General features: G+C 44.9%; 1 pseudogene; it reads left to right on the top strand.

Moving 5' to 3' along the window:
• Positions 1 to 452: 452 nt before the first annotated feature.
• On the top strand, positions 453 to 573 carry LOC136642491 (5S ribosomal RNA; annotated as a pseudogene).
• Positions 574 to 20,299: the final 19,726 nt, after the last annotated feature.

Below are 20,299 nucleotides of genomic sequence, written 5' to 3'. Positions count from 1 at the left end.
ACTAAGAACATAAGAACATACAAAAGAACATACTACATTGTAGATCACTGATTTAGGTTGCAATCCTGTACACACACATCTGCGGGTAAGTCTCAGTGAACACAGTGAAACTTAATTCTGAATACATATGCATAGGATTGCACTATTAACTTCTTTAGAGCAGTGGTTCTCAAATGGGTGGGTCGAGACTTACCAACTGAGAACCTTTTTCCCTTTAAGGGATGGGGGCAGGGGAAAAGCAGTAGCACAATCCCCAGGATTGCGCCACTGTGGGGAAAGAGGGGGCTGTTTTTAACCAAACGTACCTGCTGCCAGGGTCCAGGGGGTGCGGGAAGCCCCACCGAGCCCTCTGTAGGGCTCCCTGCAGTTTCTAGAAAGTAAAAAAACCAATTGCATCCCACTTCCAGCTTCGCAATTGCAGCCTGGAAGTAGGCCGCAATCATTTTTTTATTTTCTAGAAGCCACTGTTACCCTGCACATGCCCGATCTTGTCTGATCTCGGAAGCTAAGCAGGGTCAGGCCTGGTTAGTACTTGGATGGGAGACCACCTGGGAATACTGGGTGCTGTAGGCTTATACCATAGTCTTTCGAGACTGAACGTTGCCAACCATGGGGAGCCCTGTAGAGGGCTCTGCGGGACTCCTTGCACCCCGGAAGCAGGTACATTTGGTTAACAACAGCCATAGTGGTGCTTTTCACCCCGCCTCCACAAAGACTTACTCTGGTTCTCGACCAGTATCTTAGAGGAAGAAGGACTTGGGTATTAAACTTATTTCCTCAACATTTAATTACTCAGGAGTCAAACTAGATTATTTATTTTTAAGAATATCTAATTTTCCACAAGAACCAAAAATCATACAATGCACTCTGTGTGCATGGTGCTGTATAAAAAGTGAGAAGATGGGTCCCTGTACTGAAGGACCCTAAATTTGGAGGCAAAGTCAAGACCATAGGGAAGCTTTTATAAATCCCTTTACTCCACCCCATGGTCCTTATGAAATGTTATCCCCCAACTTCTACTGGCCATAGGAAGGGAAAAAATGGTTATGTATGTATGAATAAGCTGATGTAACATCATTACTCCTTTCCTGAGCTTGCTCACTAGACATGCTTTCTCTTACAGGTAATTTAATAAGCAAAAGAATGAACAGAGATTGGGGAGGAAAAGTGAGAAGCTTCCAAAGACTTATCAGTGGAGAGATATAAAGTACTGGGACATTATTTGCAAATTTTAATAACATAGCTTAACCAAAATGTCCCTTCATGATTCTGTCACCCTGATCATAAGTGTGATGCTTGGGGATGCTTTGGGGGGACACAAATTAGGTATGTGTCAAAAGGGACAAAGTGTGCCACAGACTTCCCAGTAGATGTGATCATCCTCTTGGTTGCTTGCCAGGTACAATTTCCTGCCTTGCTCCCCAAAGCTCCAGAGCAGGAGTGGGGAGCATTGCCTCACTATGATAGTTCATAAAGATGACATCATATAATGACACAGTGACATCATGAAGCCAAAAATTAGTGTTAGAGCAATTCTTTCTGTCCTTACTGTGGAAAATGGGGGGGGGGGGGGGAAGAGATTTTGGTCCAGTTGACCAAACTGGATCTGTGCTTGTGGGGTGGGGGAAGGGGGTCTTTGCATCTTGTGATGTCACTTTCAGGTTCTGGGAGAATCTTCCAGGTTCTATGGCTCTGTTTTAAAGCAAGCATCTGTAGTCATGGTTTGCCCTTCTTCCTCCACCGGCTCTGCCAAGGACGGAAGCAGGATAAACCATACTCCAGGTCACGGGTGGGCAAACATTTTGGCAGGAGGGCTACATCATCTCTCTGACACTGTGTTGGGGGGCTGCGGAAAAAAAAGGAATTAATTTACATTTCAAATTTACATGAATGAATACATTAGAGATGGAACTTTTATGAATGAATGAATGAATTTTATTAAGCTTATTGCATCACCTGGCAGGACAAAGTTCCAAACAACACAGTCCTGGAACGAGCTGGGATCCCTAGCATGCATGCACTGCTGAAACAGAGACGCCTGCTTCGGCTCGGTCATGTTGTGAGAATGGATAATGGCCGGATCCCAAAGGATCTCCTCTATGGAGAACTCATGCAAGGAAAGCGCCCTACAGGTGCGATACAAGGACATCTGCAAGAGGGATCTGAAGGCCTTAGGAGTGGACCTCAACAGGTGGGAAACCCTGGCCTCTGAGCGGCCCGCTTGGAGGCAGGCTGTGCAGCATGGCCTTTCCCAGTTTGAAGAGACACTTGGCCAACAGTCTGAGGCAAAGAGGCAAAGAAGGAAGGCCCACAGCCAGGGAGACAGACCAGGGACACACTACACTTGCTCCCAGTGTGGAAGGGATTGTCACTCCCGAATTGGCCTTTTCAGCCACACTAGATGCTGTTCCAGAACCACCATTCAGAGCGCGATACCATAGTCTTCTGAGACTGAAGGTTGCCAACAACAATTTATAATACACATGAGAACTATAATACAGGCATGTAGAACTAAGATGAGAACTGAATTGTTTGCCACACACCTCTTGCACAGTGAAAACATACAGACCAAGCCAGACACATGGAGACATAAGTTGTTTAGAGGCAATGGGTTAAAATAATGCCCAGGGGAAAGCAGAAAATACATGGAGACTATAAAAGGCCTTGCTCTAACTCAACCTGCAGCTTGTGTCTGGTGGTTGCGATCAGTAGTCTTGGGACCAGTGTGGGCTCCAGCAGTCTCCAAAGGGCCAGAGGCTCACTGGAGTCTGGGGGCTCCCTGCGGGCTGGACTGGGGGACTCTGAAGGCCACAAATGGCCCCTAGGCCAGGGTTTGCCCACCCCTGCTCCAGACAGTTGCCACAAAAACAGTCATAGAACCCAGAATAATTTTTCAGCAATTTTTCGACTACTCTGCTCCAAACTCCTGCAGTACACCTGTGAACCTTACATGGCACACCTGTTGAAAATTGCTGCTCTACTCAGTGCTTTCAACCCCACCTCCTACAATTACAGCTGGGATTTGTAGATACTGTTATATTGCGACTACTAAGCATTATAATGCATTGAATGTGGACATGCATATGATGTGGTGTTTAGAAATACAAGTTTCTGGGAAGAAGTCATTAAGCGTATTAGTGTTATATTGCATTAATCATTAATATTTATGGATATGTATGTCCTTCTGAATTACCTACCCATAGCATGGAAGTTAACAGAAAAACATCAAAAATGGACTCTCAGTGTCCACACTTTTGTAAAAGGCTTATATTAAAACACTGGAAGGATAAGTGCCTTCCTATCATAACTCAGTGGATTGAGAACCTTTCAATACTATCAACATTTGAACAATTGGCTTATAGACAACAATGATGCATGGACATATTTGTGAGTATTTGGAAATCGTTTTTAGATATATATGCATACTGTATTTATTGTTTAGCAATTAAGGTTTGTATATGTAGATTGCTACAAAGTTGTCTTTACATTTTTTTGTATGTAGTTTCAATGTTATGTATGCATTTTCTTCCTTTTCTTTTTATTCTCCATTTTTTTAGTTGATTGATCTTCTACTTTTTCACTAACAAAGGGTAAAAAGAAATTATGAACGCCTGTTTAGTAGATGCCTGAAATATTTCAAACAAACTATCTGGAAGACAGGCCACTCCCATGCAAATTTTTGTAGCAAGGATAATGTAACATTAAAATGGCAGGAATTATTACTGGATAATTACTGCACCCAAGGCTAGCCACAGCCCTGTAATTCAGCAGTTTATCCAAAGATCATAGCTTTAATCCTATATGCCAGTGTTTCTCAAACTGTGGGTCAGGACACACTAGGTGGGTCGCAAGCCAATTTCAGGTGGGTCCCCATTCATTTCAATATTTTCTTTTTAATATATTAGACTTGATGCTACCATGGTCTGTGACTGCTTTTGGGGAAATGTTACAGACCTGTACTTTTAACAAGCTACTATGTATATTCTTTTAACAATGATAGTCAATGGGACGTACTCCTGGGTAAGTGTGGGTAGGATTGCAGCCTAGGATTGTTACAAATGTTCCTGCATGATGATGTCACTTCTGGTCATGACATCACTTCAGGTGGGTCCTGACAGATTCTCATTCTAAAGAGTGGGTGCCGGTACCAAAAATGTGAGAACTACTGCTATATGCAATTATCGTACAGGACTCAGATCTCATTGAAATAAAAGCCCTGCTTAGCGATGAATCCCACCAAATGACTGAGGGCCAATCACTCTCTTTCAACTTAATCTAACCTATAAGATTGTTGAGAGGTTAAAAGTAGAGGGAAAGAAGAATGGATCAGCTATGAATCAGGGTTGGGAACCTGAGTCAGGTGACTTGAGACTGAGTCATGAAAATCAGCGTTTTTTGCTGACTCATCTACACTCAAGTCACGAGCATGGAAGACTCGGCAAAACACTCGAGTCAAGGGCCCCTTGACTTGGCACTCATCCCCACACACAGAGACTCAAGTCTGTCTGTGTCTGGTATACTTGCTTACTGTTTTTGCGGTATGAAAAATCTTATAGGGCCATCATTCAAACCAGGTAAGTAGCTGGGAAGTTCCAGCCGGGAAGCAGGGCTTAATGTTTTGCTTTTGCAATGAATTCGAGGCGGGAGCAGGCTGTCCTGCCTAATTACCACTGGATGAAGTATGGGCACTCTGATATTTTCTTTGGCTGAGATAGGGCAGAAGGAGGAGTCCAAGGGGGTTCTTTCCTTGGAATTGGCTGGAGAAGTCCAGGGAGGGGGAGGAGGTGCTTTGTAGCGATCATGCTTGCCAACCGCATGGCTCCATTGTTACTTGGGAGGAGGTAGCCTCATTGAACAACTGGCGCAAATGGGACTACTTCTTAGTAGGGCTACAAAGGATTGGGTTTATTTATTTATAGAAATATATCCTGGCTTTCTATCCCACAAAGGGCACTCCAGGCAGCTTACAAATAAAACAATATTATATAGGTTGTACTGGTAAGCCTCGCAGCTGCTGCGCATGACCCTCCTCCTTCTTGCCGCATCTGTCCCCACTCTCTTGCAGTCTGTCACACCTCCTTCTGCCCTGTTTGCAGATGGAGTGGGGCAGCAGGGGAGAGAACTCTGAAACATACACACAGCCTGGTAGCAGCTCTGTTTTTTTTTGCACCTGACACATATATCAAAGACTCGTGACTCTAGTCTTTTCCAGTTGCAAAAATGCTCTGGGCAACTTGGAAAGTGCCCCTGTTAGGGGCACATCGTTTTCAAATTGAGTCACGGGAGGTGGAGACTCATGACTCGACTCAAGTCATGCTGGATTTTCCCATCCCTGCTATGAACTGTGTCTACCACTTTGAGCTCTATGGGCAGTGTAGGGTCCCAGCCCTGGAGGGGCCTGGAGCAGGCTTGTTCCACCCCCACCCCCCCCAGGGAGGCCTCAGATTAACTGGAGGGGGAGGGGGTTCCAGCACCCTTGTCCTCCTCCCTAGCAGAGCTGCCAAACCTGGCCTAGGAGCAGTTCACCTCACAGCTCCCTGCCTTACACTGCCTGCCTCTCATCCCTGGCTTCCCTGTTTTATGGAGCAAGCCCGCCCCCTTTGGCCCCTCCCTTTCCTCCAGGTGGGGCAGAAAAGGCTTTTCCTATTCCTGGCTTGTTTCCTTCAGTGTTACTTGTTTGCCGTGCCAGCCTCCCCTGTCTGGATGGGGTAAGCCAACCTTCTTTGCACCCCCTCAAGGGCAGAGAAGCCTCCCCATCCTGGGCATTGGGTGCCTGCTCCAGGGTAAGTCTGTGGTCTGGGTATCTGGGGAGGGGGCCCTGACAGGCAGGATGAAATTATAATAAACAATACTGTACATACACAAATATTTAAGCAGTTTTCCAGACTCACAAAGAGAGGCTGGTCCAACAAGAAGCTGACGGAACATGCCAGGATCCAGGTCTACAGAACTTGCATCTTGAGTACACTTCTGTACTGCAGCGAGTCATGGACTCTTCGCTCACAATAGGAGAAGCTGAACGCTTTCCACATGTGCTGCCTCCGACGCATCCTCGGTATCACCTGGCGAGACAAAGTTCCAAACAACACAGTCCTCGAACGAGCTGGAATCCCTAGCATGTATGCACTGCTGAAACAGAGACGCCTGCGTTGGCTTGGTCATGTCGTGAGAATGGGTGATGGTTGGATCCCAAAGGATCTCCTCTATGGAGAACTTGTGCAGGGAAAGCGCCCTACGGGTAGACCACAGCTGCGCTACAAGGATATCTGCAAGAGGGATCTGAAAGCCTTAGGAATGAACCTCAACAGATGGGAAACCTTGGCCTTTGAGCATTCTGCTTGGAGGCAGGCTGTACAGCATGGCCTTTCCCAGTTTGAAGAGACACTTTGCCAACAGACTGAGGCAAAGAGGCAAAGAAGGAAGGCCCATAGCCAAGGAGACAGACCAGGGACAGACTGCACTTGCTCCCAGTGTGGAAGGGATTGTCACTCCCGAATTGGCCTTTTCAGCCACACTAGACGCTATGCCAGAACCACCATTCAGAGCGCGATACCATAGTCTTTCGAGACTGAAGGTTGCCAACAAGAGTAACAGGATGGTATCATGTAGGTGTTCTGGGGTCGAGTTCCAGCCATAAGCCACATAAAGGGAGAGAGGGAAAGTTGTTTCAGTGAGGAAAAGATCTTTTGATAGTGAAAGAGATTGAGTTGGAGGAGCAAAGGTCACAGGCAGAGAGATACCAAGCTGTGAGGATGAAAATATAAGCAGATGCTGAGACCAGTCACCAGGGAGGGGCATGAACACAAGGACAAGAAGCTTGTGCTTGTTCTAGATTGGAAGACAGTGAGAGGTTTAAGAAGGATTACTGCATATTTTGACCAATTAAGGATGCAATCCTAACACGCTCTTGGACTGACACAAGTCCCTTGTGCCTCCTTGAGAGTTGGCTGGGCCCGCGCAGGCTCGCAGAGGCTGAATCCAGCCTCTGCACCAAACTGCAAGGGGAGGCTTGCGTTGGCTGAGCTCGGCTGATGCAAGGGTCTGGTGAGGTCGGGGAGAATGCAGGAGGGGGGCGTTCTGGGGGTGGGGGGATGTCAGGTGGAGGGTGGTCTCTGGGGCGGGTGGGGAGCAGGAGGCGGGGCTTGGACCTAGCAGATAAGCCAAATCCTAGCCCCCATTCCCAAACAGCTCCAGAGGTGGTGCAAGTCCAAGGAGACCCATTGGGGATGCAGTGGCTTACCCAGGGGTAAGGGGAAGAGTTTTCCCTTACCTCCGGCCGAGCCACTCCTGGTCCCAATCTTGGGCTGGATACAGCGCAGGCGTTCTGGCCTGCCTGTTTCAGCACAAGATAGGATCGCGCTGTAAGTGAATAATTTTGAAAGTACGAGAATTGTGGATAAACATGATGAGACAGAGATGTGATGGCAGAATGCTAGAAAGGAAAAGATTGCAGGCATCAGTGCAGGAGATGACCACAGCATATCAACTAGAGTTTTGGCTAAGGAAACAGGGAGGGAAAGCCCTCCCTGTTTTTGCAATGATGCTATTGCAATGATGCAATATTATGACATCATTTTTGCAATGATGTTAAAAAAACAAAAGGGCAACAAGACTTTCCAGTGGATTTACTATAAAGAACAAAGGGGGAGCTACGGTTTCATTTCTAGTTGAATATGACCACTTTGTTGAAGAAATATGCATTATTAAAGGTTTATACTGCATTTCTATTTCTATTGTGATTTTTTGTGTGCAGCTGCAGAGTCTGGCCAAAAGCCAGAGAAATACACTGGGCACACCTAAAGTTTGCACAGATCCTACAGGAGAGTCATCTTTGTTCTTTGCACAAAAGCCTCCATGCTATATCAGACATGGAGTTTCAACTGTACTATACCACGTAGAGCATGAATAGATGTACGAGGGTGGGGCAGGGCGCAGAAAAGGACACCACTGTTTGTTAAAGCAATCTAAACAAAGCCATAAGGAGCACACAGAGGATAATTGAGCCTATTCCAGCATCGCTGAAACGCCACTTGCATGCATTATGTTTTACATACTTCTGCAGGGGGAAAAAAGATAACATTTTTAGCTAGCCTTGTGTGACAATTGCACACATGTATTTTGCTACATGCACTTAGGAATAAAGGAAGCTGCTGAGTTAGACCACTGGTCCATCTAATTCAGCCATGGACTGGCAGTGGCTCCTTTCTCAGTTGGAGATGCCTGGAATTAAATCTGGGATGTACTGCATGCAAAACATGTTGTCTGCAACTGAACTACAGCTGTCCCCTTCCCCATAAAGCTAAATATAGGCAGCATGTTTGCGACAATCTAAACAGAGAGAGAATCCTAGAATCCTAGAGTTGAAAGTGCTTTGGAGGTCATCTAGTCCACCATCCTGACCAGTACAAGCAACTACAACATCCCTAACAGATGGAAATCTAGCCTCTGCTCGAAAACGTCCAGTTAGGGAGAGTCCACGAATGCACAAGTCAGGTTGTTTCAGTGCTGGACAGCCCTTAATAGATAGGACATTCTTCATGTCTAGACTACTTCCTTGCATTTCAAGCCATGGTTCTAGTCCTGCCCTTGGGCAGGGAAGTAAGCTCTACCTTTCTTCTGTGTGACAGTCTGTCAGATACTTGGATATGACCATGATATCTCCCCTTAGTCTTCTCTTCTCCAGACTAAACATACCAAGCTCTTTTAATTGTTCTCATGGGATTTGATTTCCAGACCCCTCACCATCCTAGTTCCCCTTTTCCAAACCTGCTCCAGCCTGTCAATACTCTTCTTGAAACATGGTGCCCAAAACTGGATACAGCATTCCATGTAAGGTATGACTAGGAAAGCATAGAGTAGAATTACTTCACCTGATCTGGACTCTGTGCCTCTGCTAATGCACCCCAGCAATGCAGTCACTTTTTCATAGCCGCTGGCTCATGTTCAGGTTATTGTGCATGAAGATGCCTAGAACTTTTTCATATATACTGTTGCCAAGTCCTCAATCCTGTACTTGTGCCTCTATTTTTTAAATCCTACATGGAGTACCTTACTTTTAACTTCATCCTGTTATAGGCCCATTGGTAGAGGCTCGCAAAATCATCATGAATCTTAACCGCCGCCACCACCCCAGTTTTGGGTCATCTGCAAATTTGACAATATCCCTTCTACCCTCACCATACAGATTATTATAACAATTGTTCAACTGCTCAGGTACTGACAGAATCTTGTGGTACTCCACTTGGTACTTCCTTCTGGGTTGATGTAGAACACTTGTTGGGAATGGTTTTCAACCCGCTCTGAACTCCCCTAACAGTATTACCATCTGTATTTTAAGGATATCATGGCAGATTTTGTCAAATGCTTTGCTGAAATCCAGGTACACTATATCCACAGCGTTCCCAAGGTCTACCAGACTAGTCACTTTATCAAAGAAGGAGATAAGAGTCATCTGGCAAGATTTGTTGACAAACTCATACTGACTCCTAGAGATCATTCCTTTTATTTTCTAAGTGATCACAGACATCCTGCTTAATAATTTGTTCCAAATTCCTTCCAGGATTTGATATCAGGCTGATGTGAGTGTCCTACAGCTTCCTCTGTATGACAAAATGATCTGAATAGCTACAGGCCTAGGTAACCTTGACTGATGGGATTTTGTTTTAAGACAGCATGACTCCAAACCCATGGACACAAGGAGAATCTTTCTCTTTCTTTGTGGCTTTCACAATTTAGCTGTTATGCCTTTTGTTGCACAAGGGCAAACATTGAACAGGTAAAGCATTGTCCTACACCCTCATTTCCCTTTGAGAAAAGTTTCTCCTGCTATGTTGCTCTCTTTTGTTCAGACACAAACGTTCAGCAAGAAGAAGAAAAGATGCTCCCAACTTCAGAGTATCTAATTTATTACATTCTTTATCATTCCATATTTTTTTTTGTTTTGCAAGGAGCCTTCATTCCTTTTTGCCAAACACCATAAAATACATTTTATTTTTATTTTAACAAAAACATTACAAATACATCAAACACAGAAAGGCTGATCAGCCCAAACTCTTTCCAAGCTTAACTTGGGTGAAAATTATCAACAACATGGGGGGAGGGTGATTATAATCAGGATTGGGAGAACCAGAAGCTTCAGCAGCTGGGAGATTGGGGGAGACAACTGTAGAGATCTCATATACTCACCATCTCCATCAAGAGTCAGCGCCAGTTGCTCATTATTTATCTTCTCCAGAACCTACAACAGACCTGCCTAATTAAATAGATATACAGAGACTTTTGAAGTGCACACATATTTCTGGACCATGTAGGTAGGTACAAAATTAACTTGGGTAGAAGCCAGTGATCTGTTCTTTAGCTACCATTTCCCAAGCTTTTGACATGCTCTCATTTGCTCTCATTCCCAAGTTGCAATGCATCTACATATGTATATTATTATAGGGCAGCGTTTCTCAAACTATGATCCACTAGGTGGGCCACAAGCCAATTTCAGGTGGGTCACCATTCATTTCAATGTGCATAGTATTTTAATATATTAGACTTGATTATATGCGACTCCATTTGGGGAAATGTTACAGATCTGTACTTTGAACAGGCTTCTGTGTATATGCTTTTCATCATGATAGTCAATGGGACTTACTCTTGGGTAAGTGTGGATAAGATTGCAGCCACTGGGATGTTTGGGGAATCTTTAAAAAGATCAGCAACTGCTTGGGAGGGTTGGGTAGGTTCTTCTTTATTTTAAATATATGTATTTTTAAATTTAAACTTACTGTAAACTTTTAATTTACTTACTTAATTGCTTTGATTTGATTGTATGGGAGGTGTTAAAAATGTTCCCTGCTTGATGATGTCACTTCCTGCCACAACATAACTTCCAGATTAATGACATCATTTCTGGCGGGTCCTGACAGATTGTCATTCTAAAAAGCAGGTCCTGGTGCTAAAAAGTTTGAGAACCACTGTAGAGATTTAGAGTAGGTCCTGAACTAGCCAGGTCCTAATGGATGCAATAGTATTTCATGAAGTTTCTTTATTGTGCGGCAATAACAGAGCTGCACATCTCTGTGTAGTTTCTTTTCTCTTTAATTTCTTTGGAAGATTCTAGAATTAGCTTGTGAGAGGGTGCAAACTCAGTAGCAGTGGAGGGGGTGGAGCAGTGGAGGGGGTGCAAAGCATTAAATTTTGCAGGTGCCTGAAAACGCCATGCAAACGGCCCCGCCATTGTGCTTCCACCACCCATAATGGCTCCAAAGGAGAGGAGGAGGGGCTGCTTGCATGGCAAAGGTGCCTGCAAAACTTGGTGCTTTACATGCCCTCTAGCTTCACCACTTCTTAGAAGAACTAAATGAGGTCAGCCAAGCAGGCTATGGTGCAAAAGCAAATCAAGGAAGAACAACAAGAGCGGGAATAATAAATTGCCAAGATAAGTCCTTCCCTTCCTGCTTTCCTCCATGCTAGACACACCCACTCACTAACGTTGTATTTTCTGAACACATTGTGCGAAGGAATCAGGGACATGCAGCGGGTAGGGAAGCAGGTGAAGTAGAACCTCCCCACTGGAGTCCTTCAAAAAGCGCCACCACCATATGAGGCGCCTAAGCACTTACAATCCACGCGCTCTGCGTGGGGAGGCAGAGCCTCCACACTAGAGTCCTTTGAAAAGTGCCCCTGCCATGTGAGGCACCCAAGCACTCACAGCGAGTGGGTTGTAAGTGCTTGGGTGCCTAAACAGCAGCGGTGCCTTTCGAGGGACTCCAGTGAGGAGGCTTTGCCTCACCTGCCTCTTCACCCACAGCATGTCCCTGTAAATAAGGCACTCTGTTTGGGGATGCAGGTGAGGCAGAGCATCCCTACCGGAATCCTTCAAAAAGCGCCGCTGCCATGTGAGGCGCCCAAGTCCTTACAACCCATGCGCTCTGCGTGGGGAGGCAGAGCCTCCACACTGGAGGCCTTCGAAAAGTGCCACTGCTGCTGTGTGAAGTGCCCAAACACTCACAACCCATGTTTTCTGCGTGGGGAGGCAGGTGACTCCAGCCTCCACACTGGAGTCCTTTGAAAAGCACCACTGCAGCTGTGTGAGGTGCCCAAGCACTCACAACCCATGTGCTCTGTGTGGGGAGGCAGGTGAGGTACAGCCTCCCTATTGGAGTCTTTTGAAAAGCAATGCTGTGTGAGGTGCCCAAGCATTCACAACCCACATGCTCTGCGTGGGCAGGCAGGTGAAGCAGAGCCTCTCCACTGGAGTCCTTTGAAAAGCACCACTGCACTGTGAGGGACCCAAGCACTCACAACCCACATGCTCTGTGTGGGCAGGCAAGTGAGGCAGAGCCTCCCCTCTGGAGTCTGTGAGGTGGGTGGAGAGGGCGCATCGGTTGTGAGTGTCTGGGTGCCTCACACGGTGGCAGTGCTTTTCCAAGGACTCCAGTGGGGGAGGCCCTGCCTCACCTGCCCGCCCGCCCGCCCACCGCACCTCCCTGTCAATCAGGTGGCAGCCACGCCAGTCACGCCTGAGGCGCGGGCACAACAAAAGAACTCAGGCCAAGCGCCTCGAGCGCGCCCTGGCGCGCAAAGCCGCTCGCGCTCCCGGGGCGCCAGGTGGGGAGCTGCTCTGCGCTTCACCCACCTGCTGCTACAACTGATTACAAACGTAACCAGAGCACAGCAGCTGCAGCTCCAAGCCGCACCCTCGGTGCGTGTGAGGCAAGGGGCGGCTGGAGGCTTTACCTGGGAGTCACGTGCCTGCTTCCCGGCGAGGGGACGGGCTTTGGGTTGTCGGGGAGGGCGGGCCAGCCAGGTGGGCTCACCTCTGCCTTTCTTCCTGCCTTCCCCACTGACCCTCCTCCCCCTGCTGGGAGGGAGACTCCCTGGGTGCTGCCCACAGAGCAAGGAAAGTTGAGGAACTTGTTCTTCCACTCCTGGCTCTGGGAACCAGTTTGTTGAAAGAGGAGAGAGGCAGGCAGGCAGGCAGGCAGAGCCCTCGGCAAAGCATGAAAGCTGAGGGCAGCAGCAGCAGCCTGCCCAGGACTCTGGCTTGAGACTGAGAGGGTAAGTGGAGAAGGGGGAGCACCTTCTGGCAGGCTGGCACAGGAAAGGCCTCCTGAAGCTGGCACCCACCGCCAAGGAGTGCGGGCAGGAGCTGGGACCAAGACCTTGGCCAAGACCAGGCACCTGACAGGGCTTTGTTTTCCCCCACCCCTGTGTTATAATTGGGTTTACTACTTTATCATTTTTGGGAATCTCATGGGTTTCCTAGGGTTGCCAACCCTCCAAGATTGGCCTGGAGTTTGGAATTGGCATAAACCTCCAGGTGATCGCTTGAGGGCAGTCCTGGAGATTTTAATAGGGTCTCCAGGAATTAACATCATGTTGGGGTGGAAAAAAGTCTTGGTGAATAGCATCAGTCAGGCTTGGCAACCCCATTCCCCAAGGCTGTAAAAACAATGAAAGCGCCACTGCCACATCTTCCAGAAACTTTAGTTACTGCCTTTCTCCTCCTATACAACTTTTTGTGTGGATATGCTCACTTTTCAGAATGCAGTAGTGTTTATGGATGCCAGCTGACCATCCATTCCTTTATTGGGCAGTCGCTGGCCTGGATTTGACATTGATGTCAGTGGATGTTACATCAGTGAGAGCTAGTGGTTAGGCAATTGGGAATCTCCTTGTGTCTCTGAGTGAGATACACATCAAGCTTATAGAAGGTAGCACCGGTATGCAGACTCAGTTTGGGATGTATGGGAGACAGACAACTGAAAGGCAGAGCGAAATAGAGAATGTGTGGTGAATTACCTGAAAGTGAAGTGCCTTACTGTGCTGAATCTCCCTCTGGGGAATGTGATGTGGTGTGCGGCATATCTACTGCCTTGAAGGAGTGCAGCTTTGCCTCTTCATGTATATTTGTAAATAGTGCAAGTACTGAATTACAAAGATATTGTCAATCACTAATGTTGTTCACCTATAGGAAATCAAATGCTATCACTTTGCCTCTGAAACTTCTTACTGCTTGGAGAGCATGCAACCATGTTATATTTTCCTCTTCCTCCTCAGACTTTCATTCTCCTTTCTAATCTGATACTTTGAAGTGGCCTCTTAAGATTTGCCCTCCCAAGGTAGCTGGATTTAAAGATGCTTTCACACTTTTCTCCTTTCTGCTTCATGGGCAAATGTGTTCTTTTTCAGTTCTAGAAGGGCTAACTGTTGTTCATTTTCTAATAAGACTAAAAGCCCATTTCTGTCCTTGGCCTGTTGGGCATCTGTAAAAGAGCCGAGTATTATATTTTCCCACTTGAACCTACCCATTCTCTGAAAGTGTCTTTGGAGGCTAGAATGATGGTGATCAGGAAAAAGACTTCTTGAGTGGCAACGTGCTTCTGAAAGTTTGCTTGGCATCAGTGCTGCTATCATTTAAGTGCCAGGTGTGGATTATTTCATTTTCTTGAGCATTTGGTCAGTGGGCATCATGTCTCTCTACTTGTGTTGCTGCAGTTTTCTTTTTTGTCCAGTCATATTAGTAGTTTTATTTTTTATTTTGGATTGATTTGCTTTAGATTGTTAGCTTAGCTGTTAGCCACCTTGGGTGCAATTTATGGAAGGGCATAAATTATTGTTTAATTGCACAGAATTGAGAGCATTGCTAAATTGCATTTATGGTTTAATTGCATAGAACTAAGAGCATTGCTGCTAGCTAGGTATGATTATACTGGCATGGGTCTACTTTTGTATGGAGTGTTCAGGATGAAAGAGAAATGTAATAACCTGATCTTGTGCATTCTTATCAAGTAAGGGCACAATCCTAACCCCTTATGTCAGTGCTTTCCATGTCAATGGGACATGTGCTGCATCCTGCAGTTGGGTGGCATTCATGGAGGCCGCCTCAAAATAAGGGAATGTTTGTTCCCTTATCTGAGCTGCATTGCCCTTATGTCAGTGCTGGAAAGCACTGACATAAGGCATTAGGATTGTGCCCTAAGTCTCACTGTGTTAGATGGAGCTTAGTCCAAAGTAACTAAGGGCCCAATCCTATCCAACTCTCCAGTGCAGCTGCAGTGCAGTTCCAAGGTAAGGATACAAACATTCTCTTACCTTGAGGAGGCCTTCATGACTGTCCACCACCACCACAGGATGTAGCGCACACCCCATTGGCATGGCTGCATTGGCACTGGAGAGTTGCATGGGATTCAGTCCTAAGTGTGCCTAAGATTTTTAGGCACAGTTCTTATTGCCTAAAACTTCAGAGCTATCAATATTTGGATGTCAGGGTTTTTGCTGTACTTAATTCTTGCTTTTATATAATGATTGATTTAAATGTGTTCCAAGTGTAGAAGATAGGATCTCTTCCTGGTTTGCTATTGCTGGGGTCAAAACAACATGGAATGCCTGCAGCTGATTCACTAGAGCAAAAATTAAAGCAGGTCACAACTAGAGTCCAGGAGTCTGGTCAGTCTGGAGATTCCACTCTTAGCTCACACTCAGAGAGCATTCTTCTACAAACATGCGTGCTATTTACCCAGAGCTTTAGATCTTTCCATGGTTGGCAGGGCATGTAAATACAAAGCGAGCTTCAGAAGCGAAATCAGGTTATTTTCCATTAAACAACATCAGCCATGGTTTGGATGACAGGGGGAAAAATATGGCTTCCTTTCCCCCGAACTATCTGGCTACTGACTTTTCTTTTGGGTAACAGCTTGTAAAGATGACCTGCATAGCGTCTTCTTTGAGACTGTTTTTGGATGTCTTAGTCAACCACCAAGCATTGGGGTTTATGCAGTTTCTATTGCTGAAACTGAGAGGATAAGAATGCTTGAGGCATAAATTGTCCCTTTGCATCTATTAACTTGTTTTTACTACTGCTTAAGAATACTTAAAATTACAGATGAAGTAAATCATGAGCTAGTGGTCACTTCACAAAGAGAAATAACACAGTCTCATGGCACCTTTTGCAGGCTAGTAAATAGTAATGTAATATTCCTGTCACATTACAGGGTTAATTAGCAAGGCTAGAAAGATTTTGTTATTGCCAGTTGTTGCTGTTGTGAATTTTCATGGTGCTTGTCCTACATGAGTTGCTTCTCTACAGAATTTTCACAGCCAACACCTCTTGTTGCATTTCATGAACATTGAACCTTGCTGTTTACTTTCTTTTACTCTGTTCCATGTATGTAGCAGCCCGCTGCAAATAACATTATGGAATACAAATAGAGTATCTTTGGAGCCCTTGAAACATTTTTTTAATGCATGGGTTCACATGCAGTGCTGCTGGGAAAAATAGTCTTTTGAAAGTGAGTCCCCAGAATTTTGGCAATTAAAGTAAAATGTCCTACTAAGCACTAATTTTTCTTGTGAATAGATGTGATCTTATAGCAACTGGTGAACAAGAATATGCATTTATTCTTGTTGAAGAGAAATGGACTATCTGGGCTCTGTCAATTGAACTGTGGCTTCTCCAGATCAGGAAACAGTGCATGTGAAAATACAGATTGTTAAAATATGATAATGTTGAAGGAAATCACACACACACAAAAAACTGGCAAAAGTAGCCTTATTCCTTTTCTTCTTTACTTGACTGGAAATATGAACATTGTTTTATCGTGCATAACAGTGCACACAAACAAGTACTTAATGACAAAAGAACATATGTATTCATAATTTGTGCACATACAAACAACCTGGGACTGCTATCTATTTTGTCCTGCTGCTAGTTAGGATTTTGCATTCCCATTTGTAAAGTCAATCTTGTGAAGGTGATGGTCTTAGTCACACATTTACTTTGCACAACTTCACATGGCCATTTTCTTTTGTGTGCATAGTCATATAGTATTCATTCACTGTAGTGTTCTGTGTGTATCTGTTGTTTCTAATGACAAATAGGTTAGCATCTGTCAGTGGAAGAAAGGGTTGACTTGCTGGATGCAACCAAACTCCATTTAGACCAACTTTCTGTTTCTAGCAGTAGCCAGATAGATGCCCCTGGGCACCCTTAAAGTAGTGTATGAAGGACTTGGTCTTCCCCTGTTGTTGTTCACAGCCCTTGGTATTCTGGAGCACATTGCCTCGGCACATGGCGATGACAGGTAGAAAATTAAATTACTTAAGAACATAAGAATAGCCCTGCTGGATCAGGCAAAAGGCCCATCTGTTCCAGCTTCTTGTATCTCAGTGGCCCACCAAATGCTTCAGGGAACACACAAGACAACAGACACAATCTGCGTCCCGGTGCCCTCCCCTGCATCTGGCAATCAGAAGCAGTCTGCCTCTAAAACCAAGAGCTTGCACATACCTACTATGACTTGTAACCCGTAATGAACTTTTCCTCCAGAAATTTGTCCAATCCCCTCTTAAAGGCATCCAGGCAAGATGCCATCACTACTTCCTGTGGCAAAGAGTTCCACAAACGAATTACACGCTGTATAAAGAAATATTTTCTTCTGTCTGTCCTAACTCTCCCAACACTCAGCTTTCATGGATGTCCCCTGGTTCTGGTGTTATGTGAGAGTGTAAAGAGCATCTCTCTATCCACTCTGTCCATCCCCTGCATGATTTTGTATGTCTCAATCATGTCCCACCTCAGGCGTCTCTTTTCTAGGCTGAAGAGGCCCAAACGCTGTAGCCTTTCCTCATAGGGAAGGTGCCCCAGCCCAGGAATCTTTTTGGTTGCTCTCTTTTGCACCTTTTTCATCTAATAATAATCCACAGCATCATACAGATGTATACAACATACATACAGAAGGAATATGATAGCGCTCTTCAAATACCTAAAGGGCTGTCACCTGGAAGAAGGGACAGATTTGTTCTCAACTGCCTCTGAGAGTAGAACTAAATCCAATGGGTGCAATCTGCAAGAGAAGAGATTCTAATAGGACATCAGGAAAAAATTCCTGATGGTAAGGGTGGCTCAGCAGTGGAAGACTTTGCCAAGGGAGGTGGTAGATTCTCCCTTGCTGGTTCTTCCAGCAGAGGCTTGACTAGCACCTGGTGAAGATGCTCTAGAAGAATTTCCTGCTACAGCCAGGGGTTTGGACTACATTACCTTGTAGGTTCCTTCCAATTCTACGATTCTATGATCTGGTCCAGTGATACTCAACTAGCCTTAGGTGGTCTTTAATGGTTCAGTTAGGATGGAAAGAAAACCAACTGAAATAGTAGCCAAAAGGATGACAGCGCTTCTCTTAAAAGGCCTGAATAGGATAACTTTGTGCATACTTAAAAGTCATAATGACCCTATGAGATGGTTGTTGGCCAAGACGTAGGCCAGTCATAAACACAGGAACTTTCAAAAGTCTTTTGTAAATAGATATGATGATGCAGGAAGAAAGGAGTGATTCCCTGAGAAGGAAAGAGGTGCAGATAGAGAGTATTTGTCAAAATTAGAGAATCTGTCTAGATTACAGTTGTGCCTAACTTGCTTATGTCATTTGGTGGGTAAAAAGCTCAGTGGGTGTGGAAAAGCTCTGAGATGCTCTCTTGTTGTTTGAGAGGCATCAGGGCAACTTGGATTACCACTATTTGGTTTGTATTTTTATAATAAACTCAAAAAGATACTAATTGGCTGTTGTAGTAATTTACTTTTTACTCAATGGCCAATACATCAAGGAAGGTCCCAAAATCTCCCCTACAGTGATTTATGGCTGATAGCCACTGATAGACGTATCCATCATGTATTTTGTTTAATCCATTTTAAAAGCCATCTCAGCTAGTGGCCACCACTGTGACTGGTTGCATGGAATTCCACATGGTATGGTAATAGCTAAGGGTGAAGAAAGGGTTAGATGAGAGAGCCCATAAAATGTGAAATTACTCAGTCTGCTCAGGTGCCTTTGTTGTAAAGAAGCACTGGGTTTGAAGTGTCAGATTTCTCACGTAAGTACAGTAATTAGTAATTAGTCACAGTTTATGCAATCCTTAAACAATTCAGGAGAGCACATTCAAGGACATGCAGTATAACTCACTGCAAAGAATCTACACTTCACATGTGCCAGAGCATCTGACACAAAAATAGTGGATCAAAGCACAAGAATCGTGTGGTGATTCACACTGAGATTTACTCCTGTCTGAATAGTTGTTGTGATGCCTTAAAATAGGACTGCGGTCTCAAACAGGTTGATGATTTACCCAAATTCCGCATCATCAATTGTTTTTCCTGTGTATCAATCTGCAAAATCATGACTGAAGCTACACTGAACCTAGCAAGTCAAACGTGCTGGCAAGGGGAGTTGATGTTTTTTATTAGATCATGTTGACTTTGACAAGTGAACAATTGTGGCATTGTTTCATTTGGTAAATTGTTGCTTCAAAGTCTAGTTATATCAGGAATTTCTCTATTACTGTAATAGGTTATATTTGGCTTCAGTTAGCTGAATTTGTGTAAATTACACAGGCCCACACACATTTTGCTTCCTTAAATGTTACACCAATTCCGGGGTATATTTGGGGTACTGATTCCAAAAATGGCATCCGTTTTGCCCTATCACGTCTAGTTTTGGAGATATAGTATAGCCTAAATAGTGAATGGTTCAAATGGTTCAAGCAGCTTCCTCATGACGGATGCCATTTTTGGAATCAGCACCCCAAATTCATATCAAACCGCCATAAAGTTTGGGAAAAACCTTTCTGACCCTCAATTTTGTAGGCCTGTGTTATTAGAGCAACTTTTTTTCTGAATGTAGTATTGAGGCTTTGGGTTGTATCTCCATATTGCAGGGTGCTTGCTGGAGTATATATAAAGCAGAAATTTCCAACTGCTCTAACCTCTCTGGGTCCATGCAGGTAGCAGTTTATACACTTGAACTGTGTTTTGATGCACAAATAGATTTTTACAAGTGGTCAAGCACTATTCTAAAGATGGGACCATCTATACTTCACAGTTATTGAGCACAGCTGTTCTGTATAACAATGGGCAAGTATATAGAAGTCCAGAAAGAGCAATGGGGAGTAAGTAAGTAGAACTGCTTGCCACAGGATGTGGTGATGGCATCTGGCCTAGATGCCTTTAAAAGGGGGTTGGACAAGTTTCTGGAGGAAAAATCCATTACAGGTTACAAGCCATGATGCGTTTGTGCAACCTCCTGTTTTTAGAAATGGGCTATCAGAATGCCAGATGCAAGGGAGGGCACCAGGATGAGGTCTCTTGTTGTCTGGTGGGCTCCCTGGGGCATTTGGTGGGCCGCTGTGAGATATAGGAAGCTGAACTAGATGGGCCTATGGCCTGATCCAGTGGGGCTGTTCTTATCTAAGTAGGAGTATGGGAAGAAAAGATTTTAAAAATACCTTTTCGATTTACATTTTTCCTTCCCACTCCTGC

This window comes from Tiliqua scincoides, chromosome 2 (assembly GCF_035046505.1).
Source record: "Tiliqua scincoides isolate rTilSci1 chromosome 2, rTilSci1.hap2, whole genome shotgun sequence".
In the NCBI taxonomy this organism is placed as follows: Eukaryota; Metazoa; Chordata; class Lepidosauria; order Squamata; family Scincidae; genus Tiliqua; species Tiliqua scincoides.
This window is presented reverse-complemented; position numbering and strand designations above follow the sequence as displayed.